The sequence below is a fragment of the Teleopsis dalmanni genome, chromosome X (assembly GCF_002237135.1).
Source record: "Teleopsis dalmanni isolate 2A chromosome X, ASM223713v2, whole genome shotgun sequence".
NCBI lineage: Eukaryota > Metazoa > Arthropoda > Insecta > Diptera > Diopsidae > Teleopsis > Teleopsis dalmanni.
The window spans coordinates 91,314,139-91,338,131 of NC_051848.1; the positions used below are offsets into that span (position 1 = coordinate 91,314,139).

Genomic DNA, 23,993 nt, shown 5'->3' on the forward strand with positions numbered 1-23,993 from the left:
GATTATGTAACTACTTTTACACAAAAAAAAAATTAAAAAAAAAAAAAAATTAAAATAAAAAAGAATTTTTAAATCTGAACATTTTGCCAATATAGTGGCAGAAGCTGCCATAAATGAATTCCTAGATTTTTCTATGGCACAGAAATAAGGTGACTACAAATTTGTGTACTTATCTGTGATTATAGTAGTTTGGCATGGTTTTGTGTGCACACATAATTATAGAAACATCCACACATAATGGTATAATACTGCATTGAACACAAACATACTTATATATATAATAGTATCTTTAATTAAATGTACATGATCTAGAGACATATGGAATATTTGATATGAAAAGCTAAAATGTTTATAAATTTCTCACAACTGATAATGGCATATATGGTAGACTCGGATATATAAATTTGTAAATATCTTATCAGTATTCAAGTAATTGTCACTATTTAGCTGCCTAACTAGCCGTGACATTTGATTAATTTAGCAGCAACTGGAACTTTACTATTTGCGTTCTGCTACTTAACCAAGTAGTCTAATTGTTTAATAGTTCAATATTGAAGCGGAACAAACTTCACAAATAGTTAAAGTGTTTAATGAATGTATACATATAAACACCGTATACATTATTATCATTATTATCAGTTATCTAGTATTATCGAAAGAAATGCACTTTTAAAACTAATGATCATAAAGCTTACGCCGCTATAATTAAATGAGATGATACCTTATTTATTTTATTTTATTTTGAATGAAAAATAATATTTACTAAGCATTCACTATCACTGCTCTTGTTAAGCATATTATTTTAATTGCATAAAACGTTTTTTTTTACAATTTATTTTAAATTATCCGTAAAAAGGTTTCGCAAAAAAAAAATACCTTATCTCAGAAGTTATAAAAAACTAGAATATGGTATAACTCTCTATAATAAGTATTTGTAAGTATTAGATAAAAGAAAAAACCCTAACCAATCAAACAAAATTCGTCCCCTTCAAAGTGGGCTTCATCGAGTGCAATACAACTATTCCAGTACAAAGCCAGACCGAAGACGACGCATAGATCAATTAAACTACACATATGACATAGGCTAAGCTAACACAAATAATGGCCGCTGCGATATCACGAAGATATGTTGTTTCTTCTGAAAAGGCCGACATTTAAGTAGAAGTCGACTAACTTTACAGACAAGTCTATAAGCTTGGCTATGTTCCCAATGTACTTAATCTTCTACTGATCCAAATTAGACACTAACACATAACTGAAAATGAGTTTCGTCCTCCTATGCACAACCATGACAGCAAAAAAGATAAATGGCGTGCTCCACCAACAAACACAAAACAACTGCACAACTGATGAGTTTTGCTCGTCACCACCCAATGTCTGACACAATCGCCATACGGAATAGTTGTTCTAACAGATGCTTTTTCTATCTACTACTGCTATCGTTGCTATAGGTCAGAGGTAAATAAGAAAAATACAACTCATTTACTCTGTCACCACCCGCTACACGCCAAAAGGCGTATATTCTCTTTATAGGCGCATCTTTACCTTAGTTCATTAGAGTAGTTCAGTTCGCAAACAAGCTGCCCCATGAAGTCTATAGAGTACATGACGGTAAACAACAAACATTTGAGCTTCAAGGTCTGGACAACCTCTTGACGAAACACCAAATCGGTGATCGCGACAGGACTAACCGGCGGCCGTCGTGATGATTTTAGTAGGTACTGTTATACTGACAGTCCAGTACTTTTAAAATCTTTACTGTTAGAAAGGACTCACTACGTCGTTTCATGAGACGGGCTATCACTTTGAGCTACATACTCATGCCACAGTTTGGTTTAATTCTTCATATATCTAATATAGGCTGCTTGAGATATGATATTTAATTGCAGCGAAAGTGCTCTAATGTTGGCAATTGACTTGAAACGTCTTCCCAAAAGTGATTATTTTAGCTTCTGATAAAGAAAACAATCACACAAGAACACTTCTGATGCTTAGTCGCTGCCATTCATTTAATCACTTGCACAACCCAACTAAGAATTGTCTTTGTGCCATTCACCTACGATGAAAAAACTCTCGCTACATCATATACGCACCTTTTTCAAATCACATATTGAGTTCTTTATGTACAGAATTGATACTGATAATTATGAATATTAAATTACATATATTAGTGATGAGGAAATATTGAAGCATTGTTTAAACCAGACAAACTATCTTCAACAACACCTGGGTGAATAATCTTTAATCTTTAACTAGTTTGAAGCAGGCGATCAACGATATGTATTAGAACAACTGGAAGTTATTCTACTTTACATCTTGGTGGTAATGAAGTATACAGAGATTTAGAGAAGTTTCACATACTCTAACAATAGAAAACATTTAGTTCATACCTTAGACATAATGAAATGGATGAGGTAGATAAGTAGACAAAGGCGGACAAGCTACACCCGTTAAAAAGGAATGCCAAACTTAAATGCCGGATTTGTTTCTAAACTACAAAATAGGCTTAGAAGTAAAAATAAAACTCAATTGCTTTTACTTTAAAATTGATTCTACACATTGCTTAAAGGGATTCACTCCCATTTTTTGTAACTCGTTTACAAGAGAACCTCAAATACCACTTCTGCAGCAAATAGTTATCATATTTCTTACACTAAGATATGGTAGGGACTTACCTACCATATCTTCCAAGCTTCCACTGCCTTGGCCCCACTTATGTATGTATTGAATAAATATGTATTGGCTGGCTCATTTCATGTGGCAGTATGGCAGTATGGCAGTGTGGCAGTGTGACAGTGTGACAGTGTGACAGTGTGGTAATGATGCATACGGACAGGAGTACCTTTTTTTTCGTTTTATAGACCAAACGAAATTTATTAACTATGTTAGCTTTGAATGTGTTGTAGTAAAAGTCATAACCAAAAAGTTTCTGGTATACTGAGGACGATAAATTCGTACAAGCAAAGCCAAGCAATTAAAAGAGCATTAAAACTATATAAAACTATAAAAATATTAACCAGAAAACAACCGAAAAACCCGATTTTTTGCTCCTCAGTTCAGCATTACAGAAGCACACTCAACGTAATTAATTCGTACGAATTTTTTGTGGTTTTCGTGCAAGAAATTAAAAACAAAAATGTAAAAAAGCAAAAAAAAGCAAAAAAAGCTAGAAAAGCAAAAAAAGCAAAAAAATCGAAAAATTATTCAAAAAATATTTTAAAAATTAATTCTTTAGAATTTATCTTTTACACACACTCGTACCTCGTACTCACATGTTAAGCAGCGCAAATTTAATCAACTTTGGGATTTGATGGTTCAACTCACTGATTCGCAGAGGCAAGAAATTAATTTGATGTTAACGTGTAGAAGCGGCAGCACAAACTGAAGTCGGTCGCGACCGAGTTCGGAAGATCAGCACAGGTGAGTGATTTAATTGAAGCCTTCAAACAATATTCTTCTTGTTTTTGTTGTTTTTGTAGTTTCTGTTGTTGGCAACAATTGTAGATATTTTTGGAATTGTTTTTGTTAAGACAAAATTTTTTTTAAAAATCATTTTTCAGAAAATTTTGTAAGATTCAGCATTAATTTTTTGTAAGCAATGCCAATTCTTCAATGAAACTTTTTTTTTTAATTCTTTGAAAAACTGATAACCACTCCCAAGCGAAAAAAAAGTTTAAAATAAAAAAATTTGGAATTTATAAATGATAACACTATTCTCAGCTATTAAGTGTAACCTCACCAATGAGAGCGCAATCTTTAACACCATACACATCTCATTAAATGTCTACTTATCACATACGAGTATTAATCCATCTACATACGGATTACAGCTGCGATCGATTAAGCATGATGAACTGCACCAGTTTATTTGCCATAGTATATGGTGGCATAAACTACTCATTCGTTCACGCACAGATGTCTACATTCTGCTATAAAGTATAAACTTCCCAATGAGAGTGAAATTCTTAAGGTCATACACACATATGTCATTATCAATAGCTACTATTACGTATCAATCCCTCTGTATGCAGGTATGGAATATAGTCAAATAACCGATCAATTAAGCGTGATGATGATACTTAGTATAATATCACAGTTGGAAAAGCGGTCTTCGAAGACATTGTCGTCGAGACGGTCTTTAATACTGCGTCCGTATGTTTAAGCAAATTCGTAAAACAATTGCTCAACATGAATGTAAAAAGTCCCTCTTTTGCTTACAAACTCTCTCATTTGCAGTGTTTACAGCGACCTATATCTCTATTCCTTTATCATTATCAGTGCCAATTTTGAGGGAGGTGAAGTGAAATTTTCTATTCCATTTACATTTTTTAATTTTAATTTAGTTCTAATTTATTTTTATAAATAAATTTATTGTATGTTGAAGCTATTTGAACCAGTGCACTTGAGCACTTTTACCTTTTATCAACTCGAGGTATCTTCAAAACTCCTCTTTACTCCTTGAATGAATTATTGTTTATCACTTCATCAGACTAAGCAATAATTGACCTCAGATCTGCATACCTCCCCGAGGTCGATCTGCGGTATTGGTAAGTCTGTCAGTTTTCGTAAAAAATTTCAGGGCTCTATCCTTCATCCAAATATAATGTATAAAATGTATATATAAAATAAACAACAAAAAATAATTACGTACAAAAGAGAAATGAGAAAAAACAAGAAATGGGTTAAAAATTTAAATGAGTAGCTGCACTAAGAGCACACAACTTTTAATCGAATGTGTCCACTATGCAAGACATGGATGCATCCAGTCTTCGAGACATGTATTCAAAATGTCTTTGAAGACATTTGGCTAATTTGTTCGAAAATGTTTTCGAAGACCGTCATACATTTGGATCGATCGGCCTTCAGATATGTATCCATGTCTTCATTCATGTCTTCGGTGACGGATCGATCCGATTCCTACTGGGATTATAAAGACTATGCAGAATGGTTTATAAGTATATGGCGTATAAGTCAAAATTTGTTATAATTTTGTTATATTTACAATTTTTTATGTTTAAATATTTGAAAAATAATTTCAAATGGAAAGAATAAAGTTATATAAACAATTTGTAGTAGTTAAAATATTATATTGTCTGCAATTGGTTACAAACTCGATAGATACATGGTTTTACATGGTTTTAAATAAAATGGAGTGGAAACTCTCTCAAGAGACACTCATCGGTCAAGAACTTTTATTCGCCCCAGTAGAATATTCGTTTAACTAATATTCGGTAGAATTGTAAAGTATCCACGGTTTTTTGGTAAATTTTTAAACAAATATTAGCTTTATTGAACATCAATAAAGCTTTATTAGATAGATTCATAACTATATCGGTGTAGAAGTTCTGTTTAGTTAGGCTCGACTATTCGCTAAGTTTTTCAAATATACTTGTAAATTCAAAAACAAATTTTTATTATAGCAATTAAAGACATAATCCATAAAAAAAATAAAACTGTATTTCGAAAAAATCACTGAAAAAACAGCGCGTCCCGAAGACTGTGATATGGGCCCACTTAAAGAACGCAAGTGTGCCGGGCTGGTATCTTCCGTCTACTAAACCTTAGAGAGTACGATGTTTGTCAAAAGCATTGTATAAATAAGCATAGAAGTAAACATAAAATTTATTCACAATTTTTTAAAAACTCAAAAACTTACTTTTCCACAAAGAAGCATTTCTCACATATTGTAAATAAAAACAAAAATCAGAGACTGTTTAGGAACAAGAACAATTGAAGCAGAAGCCAGAAGGAACGAGCAGGTTAAGGAAATCAGCATCCTACCTTATGAAAAGGAGGGCATCGATAACAACAGCCACACCGATGATGGGGCTGGAATCCTTCTGTGGATTAGGACACAGTACCCTCCTTTCTCTTAATAAAAAAATAAAGGAGAGCCAAAACAAAAAGGATTACTGGGATGATCTACAAGGATTAAATCAATCTAAATCACAATGTGAGATGCCAGGATTGTATGAACCTATCAAAAGAAAAAATTTGCAATCATCACATAAATCCTAACAGGGCACTATAAATTAAAATACCACATTACGAGAGTGGATATATATTTGGATGCCACACATGTGATGTTAGAAAGCCCTGCGCTAATACACATACGGAATAGACTACTGGGAATGTGTACCCTTACGGAAAAGACAATAAAACTCTGTTTAGTAGGTTCTATACTACTTTTTATCGACGCAACAGAACTTAGAGACTTATTTACTGCACCCAGAAAAGGGGCACAATACACCCGACGATCGCAGTGCCACATCCCATAGCAATAGTTAGTTAGTTAGTTGTGGTGGAGAGAGGACGAACCCTCCTCAAATAGCTAAGGATGAAAGCCGTTTTGAATCCACAAAAACCTCGTAATAGTGGGTAATAGATAGAGGGTCAAACTAGAACCAACCAGAGGCATTAACAAAGGCAAGAATCTGGCTAATGCTGATACTGGAGATATCGCTAAGTGAGTTGAAGAAAGGGGCCCCTAGAAACTTAAACCTAGTTCTGGCCAGACCTGGACAAAAACACATCAGGTGTTCTTGTGTCATTTCTTCAAGTATTGGTGGACACGCACTACATGAGGTACCACAGGGAAGGCCAAGTCTAGCTCCATGCCGTCCTATGCACCAGTGACCCGACAGATATTAACAGATATTAAAGACAGATATTAACTTAGAAACCTCAGATTTGTTTCTACAGATTAAGTCAGAGGTTCTATATTTGGAATAGATGGGCCAAGTAGCCCTTGACCTGGCTGCTGAGACAGTAAGAGTCCACTCACTATTTGCCTGTCGCAAAAAATGGTCACAAATCAGCCTACGCCCGTAGCTGACAGGGGCAGGGATCGAAATAGGGGTATCCGTGGAGAAGGCAATAATAATAATAAAAATAATAATATGAACAAGAAACTTTATTTTATATAGAAAAATCACAACAAAAACCGACCGGTTATTAAATACTGTTTGGCACGAAAAATTTAACATTTTTTACCGAAAAAAGTAAGTAAAATATCTGTATAGACAAAAATTACTCTAGTAATAGATTAATTATGATTATATGCTGATAATCAAAAAGAAGAATAACAGGTGAATGAATAAGTTTAATTACAATGGAATCGATATATGATTTACAATAAAATCATTTGAGTAGTGTTAAACTAAAAAAGGATGAACCAAGGAACAATCCACATCTCACAAATGGAGAAAATGATTCAGTGCTAGTATTATCTTATTTTATTATTTCAGGATAAATTTCAGTAATTTAGCTTCAACTTATGTTGAAGAAGAACCAGTACTTCCTCCAAATAGAGAACTTGTTTTATTGTTACTTTATCTTAAATTATCTTATTAACCTAAAATAATTTTCAGTAATACAGCTGAAACTTATGTTAAATTAATTCGTGCACACAGTATTCATTATAGTACAATTATATAGAATACAGTACCCAGTGATCATACTACGGAGAGACATTTGCTTAACTTCGTTTTTGATATCTTCAACAAATGTAGCCAGCTATAGTAGTGCAATCTTGCATAGTTGTTACAATTGAAGAACTTTGAGTATTGCCAGACTAACACTTTATAAATTTTTTTCATATTATCTTATCGTACTATGTTATGATCATTACGCTTTCTTCTGGCATTTAGTATATAGTGGACTCATTAAATTGTATGTGACAAATTTGCAAAAAAAAAGTATAGCCTCGTAATAGAGTTATCTGTTTGATATGAATCCTTTTAACAGTTCCATGTGGTGTTTTTCTCTCAATGTAAACATATACAGAAGTTATAGGTCAAATCATAGATATAAATTGGAAATACCTAAGTTAATAACTGCTCTAAAGAAACACTGGACTACACGACGGCATGAAAGCATGAAAGCAGTGAAAGCAAACGGTCTACCGTAGTAGACATAATCTCTTGTAATATATGTCTACCATCGCTAGAAGAGGAAACACCGACCACGTGTTGTGTCTATGTCTAATTAATCTACTACAACAACGCTTAAACTATCAGTCGCATAAGGAGGACTCGTTCCTCCTTCCACTTCACCTACCTATTTTTAGTTCGAGTTGTTTGTTACAATTCTAGAGGTACAACAACAGCATTCAAACTCTATGAAAAGCCTTCATTAGAATATGTTACTTTATTAACAATTCTATCTCATTGACATTTAGTTTCAGTTCTGTGCGATATGATTTTAAATTGCTTTTAAATGCACAAGTATCCTTCTTAGTTGTGTGGATTACAATCTGCAATATCAAAAAAATGAACATCAGTTTGTGCTGTTTTTATGATGAAAATGAAATCAAAACAAAAATAATATCAACACTTGATATAAAACTGCAACGCATAAGTTGAGATAGTGAGTACTATAAAAGCATGTGCAATACGAGAAATACTGTCCCTTCATATAATAGTAACCTTGAGCTTAGCTGTCCACTTAATGCTGCACTACAGCACTACAGCACTACACAAACCGCTGGTAATTCATTATGGTTTTCATGCGTTTCCGTTCGCTTTATCGCCACTACGCCAGCAATTACACCCCGTAATTCAGCCTTGCTAACTATTTAGTTAAGCATGGATAACATTTCATTTGTGGCTCGCCGCATATCGTACCTTGCCTCAAGCTTCCCACTAATGCGCTGCGCGTTGCAGCTCATGCGACATTTTCAAAATATTTTGCAATCCAGAAATGTTCGCATAAATCGGAATATGCGTATGCCATGGATTAATGGAACGGTTAGGCAGCGTTAAAGGCGCAAAAACCATACGCAGTAATGGAAAAAATTGCAGATAAAAAACAGAAAAAAATGTTTGACAAATTACTTCTGTCAGGCAGAGAAATTTTCACACTTTTGTGATTTTTACTTTACTTTTGCCTTAAACATTCATAAGAACAACCAGAAATATAGCTTCCTTTAACCTTTATACAACGTATTTGGGTTGAAGGCGACTAAGGCGACTAAGGCGCTGAGGGTGGGAGTACGATTTCGGGCCCATGTCAAGCAGTGTTTGCAGCAGTGAAAGATTTACTTATAACTTTATTTTAAGTTTATTCAATAAAACAACATTGTTCTGCCTTTTCTGGAGGTTTTGGTAAGAAAAATGCCACATTATGTTTCAGTTTTGTTGTGTTTTGTTCGAACGCGTCCACGTCAAACGGAGCATTTCTAATATGCAAAGTCATGTTTCCTCTCAGTATCAACTAAACCCCATTTGAGTTTATGTGTAGTAATACGGAGACTTATTTTTTATTATGTTTTTATGCAAAAAATAAGGTTAATATTTTTATATTCCAGTGATTCTGTTGACTTCGAGAAAATTGGACACGTTAACCTTTTACGTACACGAGTGGGCGAGTGGAAGTTTTTTTGTACTTCAGTAGGAAGTCACAGTCAAATTTTCAAAGAAAGCTGTAAGGACGAAACGGAAGTTTACGGGGCTGATGAACGATAACCACAGGTTTAAATCATTTTGTTTCTTAATAACAGTTGGAAATGAAAAATAAAGACAACTTCTTGATTTATTGTCTTTAAGTTGAAATATAAAAATTAAATTGAATCAAAAGGGATCAGTTATTTTATGTTTACTTTTGTATGCAATGCAGTGGTACTGCAGTGGATGATCACAAAAAAGTATTTAGGCCGATAGCGTGAAAAGTGTCCTTGCTCTCAAAAATTCAAGAAAGTCGGAATTAATGTTGCCTGGCATTAATTATAATCTTAGGCACTTTTGTATATTTTCCTTAGATTTTCCTTCTGTGAGACTACAGTGACCACTTAATAGCTCGAGAAGCATTTATAATCTGTTATTGGATATGCCAAGATTGTTTTGTTTTAATTGTTTAATGGTAATTATCATTGACATAGTGGTGTCTTTTTCGGCAGGTTCATTGCCATATACACTTCCCTAGATATCTGCATGTTCGGATGCATGTATTAATTTTTTGAAGTCAAGCTCATTCCGTCATAACATTATGATTTGATATGATTTAATAACGTTTAAATTAAGCAATCAAGCTACTTTTTTATAGTCATGTTTTGAATGGACATACACTTCTGTGTTTTTATAATAAAAATTATATAAATTCAAACCATAAAATTAAACGTACTGACGTATAATACTTTTTATTTATTAATGCAGTTCCGTAGTTGTAGTAATTTTATCCATTGTAATATTAGGGCAGGTGTGTAAACAAGAATCAGTATTTTGTTTTATTTTATATATTTTCAGAAATAATACAGTATAAACTTTATCTGCATATTGTAAACATTAATAAAAAATTTTCTATGCAAATATTTTTTTGACACAGTAACGTATTTTATTGAAGGTCGTTTTTACTGGAATACTCCATGTTAATTTGTGATGATAAGATATTGATGACGAAACAGTGATTTACTCCAAGAAATGTACATCATAGCAGATTCAGAGTTCCCGCAAACCTTATCTCTCTCTGAATACGATATATCATAAAACAAACCACTTTATTCTGTCGTTTAGATAAAGTCAGAGCTACTTAAGAAGTCACTAGGTTGCATATCTCAAGCTTATCATTTTAACAAAAGAATGTCTATAAAGGGGTTTGCCTAAAAAATTCTCAAATATCATCTTATTTTCTTACTTCACTGAGTATTTTGCGCTGAACTGAGAAACGCAGGCGAATAGTTGTTGCAAAAACTACACTTAAAGAACCAAAATTTTCCAACAATAGGAAAGTTGTTTTGTGGACTGCAAGACTTTGTTTAGTGCAAATATTTAGCTATCTATTGCAAGTAGAATAGAATATAATAGAATATAAATAAACAGGATACCGGCTCCTTACGGAGCGGAGCACCGCGACCTATCTGATCTTTTGTCAAATATTTGGCTACAGACCCTAGCCGAACAGAAGACATTCCGCTGCTCGAATAAAAGCTAAAATGTCAGCCGTTGAGGATCTCCTAATGTCAGAAGGGGAAAGTAATTCTCGACCCAGTGACCTACTCATCAAGAAAGTTTTTGAAAATTGATACCATGCAAACTAATTATTGAGTAACGATATAACTCAAATATTCATAACTCATAACTTTATTATGAGAAGTTATTAATAATTAACATAACTCCATTTATGTAAAGACTATATCAACAAGCAAGTAAACAAATTTAGTACTAAGTAGTACTAAGTACTATTATGGTTTAATTATTTTAATTATGGATTTCATAAATTCTGAAAATCTTTAATGTGGATGGCACAACTTTTATGTAAAGAGATTAGACTCGTAATATAAATTACAAGGTAGTGCTGTGGAAAAAGTAAACGTCCTACTAAAGCCGTGTTCAATTAAGGCACAGTAAGATATAGAAATAAATCAATAAAACTATTAAAAGACAAAGTGTATCAATACATTGATATAACACCAGGATTCAAAAATTCATATCCATAACAAAGGACCTAGGTCCCTAGAAATGAATCTCAATAGTTTCTTCATTTGGAACTATTATTGTTGTAATAATAATATATGTGAAGTGCATTTATATAATATTTGGTTGCCAAGTTTGATCACCATAAATCAATTGCTGCTTTACCTTTGTTATCAAACGTAGCAAATCTACGTTTCAAGTTTTAAAGAGTCGATCATTTATTGCGGATAGGTCAGGTCAAATTTAGAAAATTCAACGTGGGTGTGAAGTCAGCCAAGTCAAATGACATATTTTTAATTAAAATATAGTTGTACTTTTTTATGGAATAACCTACTATACTGTGGGTTAAGCATAAAGTTTTAATGAATTTCTGATAGCACTTAGATATCCAGAGTTCTCGTATTTGACGTATTTGACGTATTTGAACGATTTCTTTATCTTGCTGTCAAAAGTTTAATTTCAGATTCTTCGTCTATATGCATCAGCCCACAGATTTGACGTTTTACAATATTTTTCATTCAAAGATTAGGAGACTTTCTTCAACTACTTATTATTGTCTTTTAAATTCGTAATTTGCTTTATATGAAAAGAAGAAGTCTAGAGTTTAAAAGGTCTGAGTTCAGTGACATCCGTTAGCTGACTACAGTCTGTCGTTTAATATGACTTAACTATTATTGTCTTTGTTGATTAACGTTGCGAGGAAAGTAACCAATTTTGATGATTCCAAAATTGAAAGCTGTATTCATCAGTTAATAAGCCTTACTTATTAGACCTTTCATTTTTATCTGTTAGAAACAAGTATTTCATCTTACCTTCTATTATTTTTTGAACCAATATGCTTAGTCATTTGATCAATTCTTATAAATGTGTTACTAATATGCTCTCTTACACTATCATTACACATTAATTGAATTTCTGTGATTTTCCAGAGAAGAAAGTGCATAAAGCAGCGTTAGAATGAATAAGAACCCCGATAGGCTGTTGGTCTGTTTAATACCTAAGTTAATTTGAAAGGTTTCTGAGATGTGCACCTGCAGAGTGTGTTCTCCTTACAAGTGCTCAAGAATCTTAGTAATTGAACCGATTAGCTTTCGGAATGAACCCGCCTGTGCCAAAGCATTAAAGATTTCAGATCCTTTAAGACCATCAAATGCTATTTACAGTATATGAAATATTTGTGCAGCCCTTTTCAAACGATTATTACAAATTAAGTATATGGTCAACCATGGGTCTGTTGGAATAAGTTGTTCAATCACCAAAAATGCAACTACAGTAGTCATTGGACTATTGTCATAAATAAAGGTTTCCTTGTTTAATGTTAGCAACTTTTCGTAGGCATCTATTGAATGAAATCCTATAGAAAAGCACATTCAAATTTGCATCCACAACAAATCGAAGAAACAAGACTTAAAGTTATGAACAATAAAAACAACTTTCTGGGCCATGAACAACAAAGTCCCTTCACCTGCAGTGCGTTTCACGGAAGAATTCAAAACCATAAACATTTTAACGACTTTTGTACTTGGTTAATCGCCTTAATCTTGACTTCAAAGTGAATTTGCGGAACCAATTCGCAGCGCGTACGTAGCTGCAACCGTAACTGAAATGTGGGCGACACGTTTTACAGTTGCGACGTTCTCGGCTCTTAAAATAGCACAGCACATAAAAACAATTAAAAACAGTAGCAGAAAGTCATGTGCATATGCTGCACACCACGTCAGTCCGTCATCCCGGGCCCGTACTAATTTCTTTTTTTTGTTGAACGGCATTTTTGCAGACAGACGAGATGCCAACAGTCATTGGAGATGCCGTCTCCATCAAGTGGAATAAGGTCCGTTTCGGTGCATGAATGTGGAGATTTTTAATATTTACGAATAATTTACAGAGCGATTGAGAAAAGCAGCATCACTTTTTATTTGAGATGGAAACTAAGGACAAGTTAACTCCAGAATATAATTTCTGCAATGAAAATATTAATAACGCATAATGCAAAAGGGAAACTATTTAATTGCTGTTCCATTTAACAATATTTAGTTGACTTGGGAAGCCAATAAGCACTCGTATTTGTGACTTATGCACATAACATACAAGTACAAGTGTTCATATTGTGGGCGAGTAAGAGGAATAGCGTCTTATGTTTCATTACAACTTTACGACTCAGACGTGCAACCTAGGTTGGAGCACTCAATTAGATAAGTTGTAAATCTTAAAATTACTGCCTTTGAACTTATGGAACGCAGCTTCTGTGACGCTCGTACCGAGCGCAGTTGCATATTTGCATATACCAGCTCGTATTGCCTGAATGCATCCGCGAAACACCGCCATAACTTTTAGTAATTCACACGTGAACGTGCTCAAACTTCTGATATTGTGCGGTGACTTCATCTATTTGTAGATCTGGAACCAGTTCCGTTAACTTAACGCTGTTAACAAGCAGCGCCGCTCCAAATGAAAGCAGGAGACACTTACATTTATTGTACTTCGAAAATATTTGCAATGCACTTCTAACAAATTCAAACATTAGTGACTGATAAAAAATGATAACGTAAATTGTTTTGAAATTTAATTACAGCTACACAAAATCTAATTATTAGCGCAGTTAAGCAAAGGAAGGTATCTGATGCATAACAGAAAGCAAACAACGTCGAGCGCTCTTGTCCTCGTAATTACATAAATGACGCGTTGGTGGCAATTCAAAAATATTAGCAAGCGCCAACTTAGAGTGAAGAGTGCAATATGGAGAAGGCAATTTAATAAGATTAGAAATACTATAATAAGCTATTAATAGTTTTAAAAGCAAACACAAACACTTATAGTATAACAGAATACGCGTATATCAAGTGCGGAAGTGGCTAAAGATGTGTATTTGGTTTCTGTAGTATATGGTATAAAACAAAACGTCTAGAAATCGTACATAGAGATTAACTTTATGTACAACTATTGTAAATCTATATTTACATCTATGAGTTATAATCCATCGCATATCGCGGCAGACCTATACGTTTATATATAACAGCACGAGTCAGAATAACATAACCCAACTATACAAGCCTCACATTTTAACTACTACTTATCAATTAAAAAGACATTAATACACTGCGATCGATGAGATTTTTGTGCTGCCCAAAAGAAAATTGCCTGATCTTGCCCAAACAGTTTAATGACAAGCCTAGTGACAAGTCTAAAAATATATATTGGTTCAAGATTCCGGACCTCATCCGGTCCAATCATTCGGTGAATGAAAGTAATGAACTTGTGATCTTTCACTACCGGACACTGCATATAAGATGAACGATTGCATCTGACTAAAGTAGCCCAATAGTTGACCTATCTATCACTCTAAGAAGTATTACAAAGCAATAGTGCATTTGTGTCCACTGGACAACTTTCTTAAACAAGTCTAGTCTTTTTGGGTTATGGTTGCAATCCAATAATGTGCGTATTAACTATCAGGTGCTCGACAGTAGACATTACCAAATGACATTAGTGCGTTTGACAATAACACACTAAAAAGAGTTTTTACAAATTTTTTTCTAATAACGGAATTAAATGGAACAGAACAGAATTCAAAATGTTGAGAAAAATCTTTCATGACCATGTTCTGTCAGAAGCACTAGTTAATGATTAGTACAAATGCTTTTAAGAAGGTAGAAAAAAAATTAAAGGTGACTAGAGGTCTAGAGGTCTAAACATCCTAACACGTTCGCCAGTGATGAAAACCTGAATTCAATTATAGATTATGTGAAACGATTTCAGTGAATGTTTTAAATACGAAACAAGAGTTCTCAAAATTTATACTGCACATTTGTTACTTAATAATTAATTTAAGACGAAACATAACCACTGTAATGTCACAACCAATCTATTCTCCTAATCTTCTCTTCTCCAAACTTTTCTCCTGCCAATTTATAACTGTTTTCTGTATCCTAACCTCAAAAAGACACTTATAGGACAACAATTTTCTTCTTTTTGAGATAAAAACGTAATTAAAGAGCGAGCTCTAGGCCATACCCATAAATGTATTCCGGTAGCATATTATAAACTGACAACTTCAGTGACAAAGTGATTAAAGTGATTGAAGATTAAATAAATCATTTTTCCAAAAATAACAAATTTTCGTTTGATTACACTGCATACTAGGAACACACAGCCTACTCTAAACATACCTACATCAACTATTTGTTTTAAATTCAAGAAATAAAAAATAGATATATGTCGTTCCATCAATAAGTCGTTGTCTTATAAGTAAACATGCATAACGCCGTAGCATATGATTCTGGGGAGATGGAGACTAATCGGAGTTTAACTTTTCTAAATTCGGATATACAAAGTGGCTGCGCTTGTCGTGTATAGTACGGAGAGCCAACGTTCGCAACATTGAACAAAGATCGATAAATTGTTTGCTTCTTCAGGCTATCCCTTCGATTCATTTGTTTTGAACGATTTATTTACAAATGAGAGAAAACGACAATTTATGATCACCGTTAAATTTTTAGCTTCTCTTAAATTCTATTAGTTTTGAATGTGTTCCAGACCCATAGAACTTATTACGGGTGCATTAGCTGATTGTAATGCTTTAATTAATGACGATGAGACTTTTAATAAGCATCTTCCTGCTGTGAGAAAATCAAGGAAAGTGAATCATATGATTGCCTGCTGTAGGTTAATCTATATAGGTTGTTAGGGTATGAATAACATCAGTGAACTACAATCGAGGACATAACACGATATCCCATCTTAACTGTTCAGTAAATATAAATTAAGTTAAGAGTGACTGTTAACTTATTTTTGATGCTGGTGTATATCGATAATACAAGACTTATTGTGTGCTCAAAAGGATTTAAGAAAGTGTACTTTTGCATAATTAATTAATATTTATAAAAAAAATATATTTATGTAAATATGTTGAAATAATGATAACCAGAAGAAATATTTTTTCCATCTGAAATAGTAGTAATATGTGTACTAGTGGTTCATGTAAATGACTACTCAATGCTATGTCATTGCTGCCAATAAAGACAGAAGTGTGCTTTGCCATATTTACTAAGCAATTCAAATGCTAATTATTCCACCTTAGTCACAATTAAAGTACTTGAAATGATTTTGGTTTAATTGAAATGATTAATTGTGCACAATACTCGGAATTAAAACTTGTGTAAGTGTTCGAGACACACTATTTCGGAGGTTCTCATTCTGTGCAAATACACTTAAGCATGTGTTTCCGGTTTTCAATTGATAAAAATTGTATATACTATGTACTGTGTGCTGTGTACTTCTAGTCCAACATAGAATGCTTATTTTTACCCTCATTAGAGAAATAAGTCTTTCAGTATCTTAGAAATGCGTATTTTAAATTTAAAACAAATATCTGAGCGCATGTAGCTTTGAGTCACTGGAATAGTAGAAATCTCTCTAGAAACGTCAAGTGAGCAATTCTAACAGCGAATGAAACTCTGCTTATCAATGTTTTTAGTATTTTTTTGTTTTAAAAATTCTAATTAGCAGTTGAGATACTGTTCCCAAGAGCATTGCACTACTGCAATGCTTTCTCTGTCACACCGACAAAGAAAAGATCTAATCATTTTGGTTTTGATGAAAATAACTTGCAGACATCACAGCGAAATATGCAAAACGAACCAGCGTTTAGCAACCACTAGTTCTTCTTCTATCAGATTTTCGTCAGCTCTTTAGCGTGTTCATTGCACTATTGGATTAAAAAATAGAGATATGTAGATTCTGTAGATTCTGTAGATTAGAATCCAGCTTCTGTGCTGGTAACAATTAGTCTGTATGTAATTTTGTATTATTATCAAATCATTTTCACTTAAAAAATACGTTGGATTGTACAATATGAGTCATACAAACCCTTCTAACCCAAACCATTAGTTAATCAATTAGAACTAACATCCCATCACACGTGGCTTTCAGAGCTCAGATGGCAGCTACCGATCGGATACAATAACTGTCCTTCAAAAAAATGCCCTAAAATTTCAAAAATATATAACACTCAGATGAATAAAAGGAAAGGCTTATTGATTGTAAGAAATACCATATAATTCGAAATACATTTATAGAAACCGCTCAAACAATAAATTAATCTGTGCTCAAAACGCATCTAAAAAACTTAACTCAAAAACGACTATATAGGTCTTAGCATTGTAGACACTTTGTTATATTTATGACAAATGATGTGTATACATCTAATGATGTGTATACACTATATATTCCATCGTATGGCATGCAAAAAGCATTTTTTCAATGTAATTTATCATAAAGAAAATGCTCATGCGGTATATGATGAGCCCTACTTAAATTTTGACCACACTGAGATAAGGATTACTACAATAAGTTTTTTTTTTTTTTGTGATTCATTGCAAACAATTCTACAATTCCTTTAGATAGATTCCTAAAAATCTTTCTAAGAATCTAAAATTGACATTTGTCTGTACATTTCCAAACAAAGTAGAAAAAAGTTCAAAAGCTGCAGTAGCATTGTGCTACTACTCTTGAGCTCCAAGACTTAAACACCAAATTTCTAGTATATTCCTTGACAATAGAAGTACATTCGATCATAGCAGAAAACTTTTTCTCTGAAGAAGTAATGAAAGCACTTGAAGTTATTGGAAAAATACACCAAATATTTACATTTAATTAAAATTACTGGAAAAATTTTTAAGTACGATTATTTTTAATCACAATCCGAAGTAGCTGAACTGATAAAACAAACCCCAAATTCTGACGAGTAGTACTTGTAGTTCTCGTAGTTTTGAGGAAAAGTTTAATTCGTACGATAACAAAAACGGATAATGAAAGTACTTAAGAGCAAAACCATCACCAAAAACGTGATGCGAACTAAAAAAAAATTTGTTTTTTGATAAGTGTACGAAAAATTTAGTTTTATGTATCTCAGCATCGAATTATGAAATAACCGCATTGTAGCAGTAAAAAAATTTGAATCGCCCTCAAAGAGAAAACAAAAAAGAAAGCAGCCAAAACGGCGAAAATAGCGAAGACCGCGAAGACAGCGAAGACAGCAATAAAATGAACCTACCTTAACCTGATTTTGCTTTACGGGTATTAAGTCAAAGTAGCGTACAATAGATTACGCAAATATGCGATCGAACACATTTCGATCGACAAAATCGTACGTAATTATCTGCCTCAAATCATTGACAGCACGAAAATGAGCGTGCGACGAGTATTGCCCTATAACCGGAAATTACGACACTTGCTTTGGATGAATAGTGCAACGAATGATAATTGTTCATTACGAAGAGTAACATTACGAAAACTATAAAGAGGCTATAAAGAATACAGAAGCATGTGATCGAATAAAGATAAACTCTAAACTGGCAAAAATACCTGCTAAGAATTGCCAATAACGATTATTGTTATATTATAAAAATATAGGTGAAATCTCAACTAGTAAAAGCATTGATGGTATTTACAAACTCTGCACCACTCTCTACCTAACCAAATTATGACACTACGTAATATACCATTTATAATTAGAAAAAATTCATATAATAATTAACTCAAAAGTTAATTAAACTCAAAAAAAATATAACTATAAGTATATCAACACTCGTTGCTTCACAAAACGAATCCTTATTAACGAATCGTTGAATAGTAGAAAATATAACTTACTTTCCAGCTTACTAAGGAAAAGTTTTGATAAATTAATAATTAACATACATATGTTGGTTGATTAATTGATTTATAAAAATAATTATAACTCACTCGCTACTTTTATGAAAAAAAGGAAAAAAATAACTCGTTCTTTTTAGCAATAACTGTTGCAATGTTATCTCATTTCTCTTTTTAAAGAAATTAATATTAACTTAAACATTGTTTCACTCGTTAGTAAAAACCAACTCGTTAGTTTTGTTGTAAAATAGTACTACTCGTATATCGTCAGTTGATTGAAGTGCTGTATAAAATTTTGTAATAGTACGATTCGTTACATTAATGGACAAAGAATTACAACAAAATCATTCGTTATTTGCATATTTATAAGCATTTTCTTTCAAATCCCTCCTGGCTACTAAGCAAAAATTTTTAACATATAATCCGAATCATGTACCATATCTTTTGAAGTAAAATATTAAGTGAATGGCACTTATTTTTTTATATTTTTCTATAGAACATGCTCTAACGGTACTGGTGTTGGTAATATTGTGTAATATGTATGCAATAACTAGTAGGTACTTAAATTATTTTTAATTAAAATAAAGTTTTAATTAATTAAATGAAATATCGGTTGTTAGTTAGAAGAGCACTTAAGTCAAGGTTAAACTCGTATCAAGCAATAATCATATAAAAATGTATTATTTTAGCATTTTTAAAATTTCATAATTCCAAGGAATCTTTAAATCATAAGATTTTATCTTTAGAAAACAAGACCATGTTAAGATAATTAATTTTCGTGAAATCGGAATATAATTAGACAGATACTTGAAAATAAGTGTTACAGTTTGTCTATCACGTAACTTCTAGTGCGTACCTGCTTATCTAGCAAATCAAATTTTTCAAAAAAGTCGAGAAACATTTAGTTAAGTATCTGCTTTTTGTAATTTGATAAGCGAGCTACTTGAATCATCATCAGATATTGCTGTGATCTTGTAAAATCACACAGAAATGGATATGACTTTAATTATAGTGCAGTTGAAGACACAGCTTATACCATAAGCGTATGAAGTGGAATCTCTCTCTTATTCGTTCAAAAAGTGTTAAGAAGGTTTAAGTTGTTCCAAAAAATTTGCTTCTGATAAAATAATTTGTTTCTACAAGAATTGCTCACTCAAAAAGGGGGTGTCTATATGATCGACAGGGGTATCCACCACTGTGTTGGGTCTTATTGCAAAATCCCTTTATATTCATTTCTATTTCTAAAATATTTGTTGAATAGTTTCTTATTCCATAACACGAAAACATAATTCGTTAATAGGACATTTTTGAAAGTTGAAAATTCGATGTATTGGACGTAGATTTCTCTATTCAATTTCTTATTGAAATTCAATCAAAATTGTGTTAATTTCATAAAAAATTGTGTCCATAGATAATAAGGGATTTTGTGATCATATACGTTAAATAATAACAAATCTTAAAAAAGAGTGAAACCAGAGTTATCAGGCTTATTATTTTTCACCCATTAATATTTTTGCAATAACTTACAATATGTTAACTATTTTTTTGTTATGATAAACCATTTTTCTAAAATTGTAGTCGGTAACAATATAAAGTATAGATTAGTTGCAATAGGCATTCAATTCAAATTTTATTAATCGCCGCAGCGATCAGGGTTTTTTGATTCTCCCTTGAAAACGTAGGCAAAATCTTTTTTTACATATTTCCTAGTATCAGTCGAGCTCATCTGCTATAACCAGCTCATCCGCCGACTACTCTTATACGCCTTATCCATATGATCTGCAATCGGTTCTGCTTAAATGGAGAACTTCAAATCGAAAACAATTCATAATTTTAAGTGTATCGTCCTTTGGATTGCACTATCAACAAACGCAAGCCTGACGGTATGTATTTCCCCATCCTCTTACTTTACAATAAAGTTCAGATTGCTCGCATCGACGAGTATTTTCTTACGCTCACTCCTTAGTACCTCACCCAGCTGCATAACCCACACTCCGACGTTTCAACTCCTAACACCTTTCACTATGACTTCTTGCTAGCCATTACTCACAAGACCCCCCATAACTCACCTTACCTTTTAAAGAGACACAGACAGTCAGATATTTTTATTGCTCCTCTCTATAACTGTAGCTTTTATTCAGTCTACAACTAACCAGAGTCTACAACTAATCAGCCCCCCATGCTTGCGCAACAGCTGAAGCCTTCTGCCTTACTTCCACAGCTGAAGCCTTCTGCCTAACTCAGACTTCTAACTACTAAGCCTCTTTATCTCAACACTCTCCCCCTAATTACTGGGAATGATTTTCGCACACTGCCCTCCGATACAGTTTCCCGGATTAAAGTAGTTATTCCCTAGTGTCTAACTTAAGCTCTTAACACGCAGTGTCTATCTATGCTTATTAATAATAACAACTAACAGGCTATTGACTATTAAATCTCTTCCTTGCCGCCAATACAAAAAATATGCACAGATGTCTTTTACATAAAGCGACTTCCCTATCGAAACCTCTCCTCTCACATCCATATCCATATTACCAACCATATGAAATTGTTTTTCCATTTTTTTAATTATGTTTAACTATTTTTTTTTTTCGTTTTTTGTGTGCATGTGTGTGTTTGCGTGCGTAACATTAAGCAAATTTATTAATGAAAGTGTAAAATTTTAATAACGAATATACACCACACAAAATAATATCAACAACAACAACAACAACAACAACTAGAAGAAATCAGCTGCACTCTATGCGCCCACAAATAACAGCTGTAAAATATTGTTTTAATTGTGTTGTTGTTGCTGTTGCTGTTATTGTTGTTGTTATAGCTTAGGCAATTCTGGCTGTTGGGTTTGTTGTTGTACTTCAATTTTGATTGTTGACAAAAATTATTTTTGTTTTTCTTGCTTTTCTTAAACAGAAAAAAACAAAACAACTCAAAGAGCACCAAACTTGCCAATGATGTATGGTTGGAAGAGCGACATGAAAACAGTTTAAGAGCGCAAAGGCAAGAGTGAATGGCGTAAATGTGCTCATGAATAATTTGTTGTAGTTTCTAAATGAATACTTTATTGACCTTTTTTATTACAAACTCAATAAAATCAAAATAAATTTCAATAAAAATAATTTATTTTTTTAAAAAAATTCAATTAATAAGATAAATAAATTAATAAAATAAAAAAGAAAGAAGAAAAAATACTTACAATTATATTTCTGTTTTTTATTTGTTATTAAATTTAATACAGTTGTTGTTGGTATTTGGTTGCATTTGTGTTGTGAAACAAAAATGAATTTATAAATATTTATGTTGCTACTGCACTGCTACTGCCGCTGCTGCTGCCGTTGCTGCTGCTGCTGCTGCTGCTGTTGTTACTCGCGGCTTTCAGACAAGCACATGCTGAGGCTGTCTTGCATGCTTTTCGTTTCTTGTGTTTTGGTTTCTCTTATTTTTATTTTTATTTTGTTTTTATTTTTATACTTTTGTTTGTTTTTTCTTTGAGTCAAGTTTTTGTATTTGTATTACGTTGTTTTTGTTTTTGTTTTTGTTTTTATTCGTATTTTTGTGTTTGTGTTGTTGTTCACGTTGTCGTTTTATGTCTTATTTGTTGATGCTTGGATTTGGTTTTGTTCAAGCTTAGCTTTCCTACTTCAATATCTCTGTTTATTGTTCTTCTTGTTGTTGTTTTTTCGTTATAATAAATTTTTGTGTTTTGCATTTCACATTATGGAGGCACTAATTAACACCATCAACGGCAAGAGAAGAAAATAAAATAATATAAAAATTAAATAAATAAATTTCAAAAATTATTTTATGCAAAAATCAAAAAAATTTCTCATTTCTTATATCTTGTATCTTGCATGGTTTAAATTGTTGTTATTGTTATCCGGCTGCAGTTATTGTTTTTATGGTAGTAGTAGTTGTTGTTGTCACTGTTGCAGCATTAAGCACGAACAGCAACAACACTGCACAGCACACGGTCTATTTTGACAATTGGAATGCAGAGTAAATGCAGTAAGGCAATCTGACCAACCACATTTGCCAAAAATCATAACAACAACAACAACAGCGAACAAACAGTTACAAAATGTGTTTGAAAAGCAAAAAAAAAAACAAAAAAAAACGACACTGAAGAAGAAAATTTATGTAGAAAAATAAAAATAGTTTAATACGAAACCAAGTAAAATTCTTATTAGATTTAAAAAGAAAAATCTAATTGGAAAATGTACTCATGAGCATAACTGGCACAGCAGCTGATTTTTGTTTAACACGCGCTTCTCTTCCCCGCCCGCTGGCAATAAAGTAACTTGTTTACGAAACTCATTAGTGCTGTTTTTATATACAATTTTAATTTGTTTGGATTTTTGCAATTTTTAATTTTTTATGAATTTCTTAAATTATTTAGTTAAACATTTTAATTTTCAAGCAACAACCAAGCACATACCGCAATTTCAACATTTTTATTAAACAAATATGCGTTAATTAAATTTTTTTAAAATTAACTGAAAAATCGGTTTACCGACACTTTTATATCTTTTACAAAAATATTTTAATTTTTTATTTTAAAAAGTTTACGCGCTTTACCCTACGAAGAATCAGGCAAGTTCTGTGGATGATGTTTCACTCGTTACAACAATGCGTCAAAAAAAATTTGGTAACACCAACCACTCCAAACGAACGTAAAAAACAGACTGAGTCCATTGCTCGAGTGAATCGTTTATATTCTGGCTGCTCTCGTGATGACGGAATGAATGAACAGTCGGAGTGAATTTGTTTACCTCAATCGACACACAAACATCCACATGCGTGAGTAGCACGAGAACTGTGTAAGTGACTGAGTCTAGTTGGATTTTGTGTAATTGCTGTGTATTAGCACAACTTACTTTTGACAATCCAAAGATTCAATCGCTTTAATCAATAAACCGCAGTTTCTCGAAATATTTTACA

General features: G+C 32.8%; 1 protein-coding gene across 1 annotated transcript in view; it reads right to left on the reverse strand.

The window, feature by feature from the left end:
• LOC119687427 (beta-1,4-glucuronyltransferase 1-like) overlaps nucleotides 1–22,290 on the reverse strand; it is a 180,945-nt gene extending 158,655 nt beyond the window's left edge. The window contains exon 1 of the mRNA XM_038101731.1: nucleotides 22,252–22,290. The gene's annotated coding sequence lies outside the window, so the exon portion shown is untranslated. The remainder of the gene's footprint in view (nucleotides 1–22,251) is intronic.
• Between the last annotated feature and the right edge of the window lie 1,703 nt (nucleotides 22,291–23,993).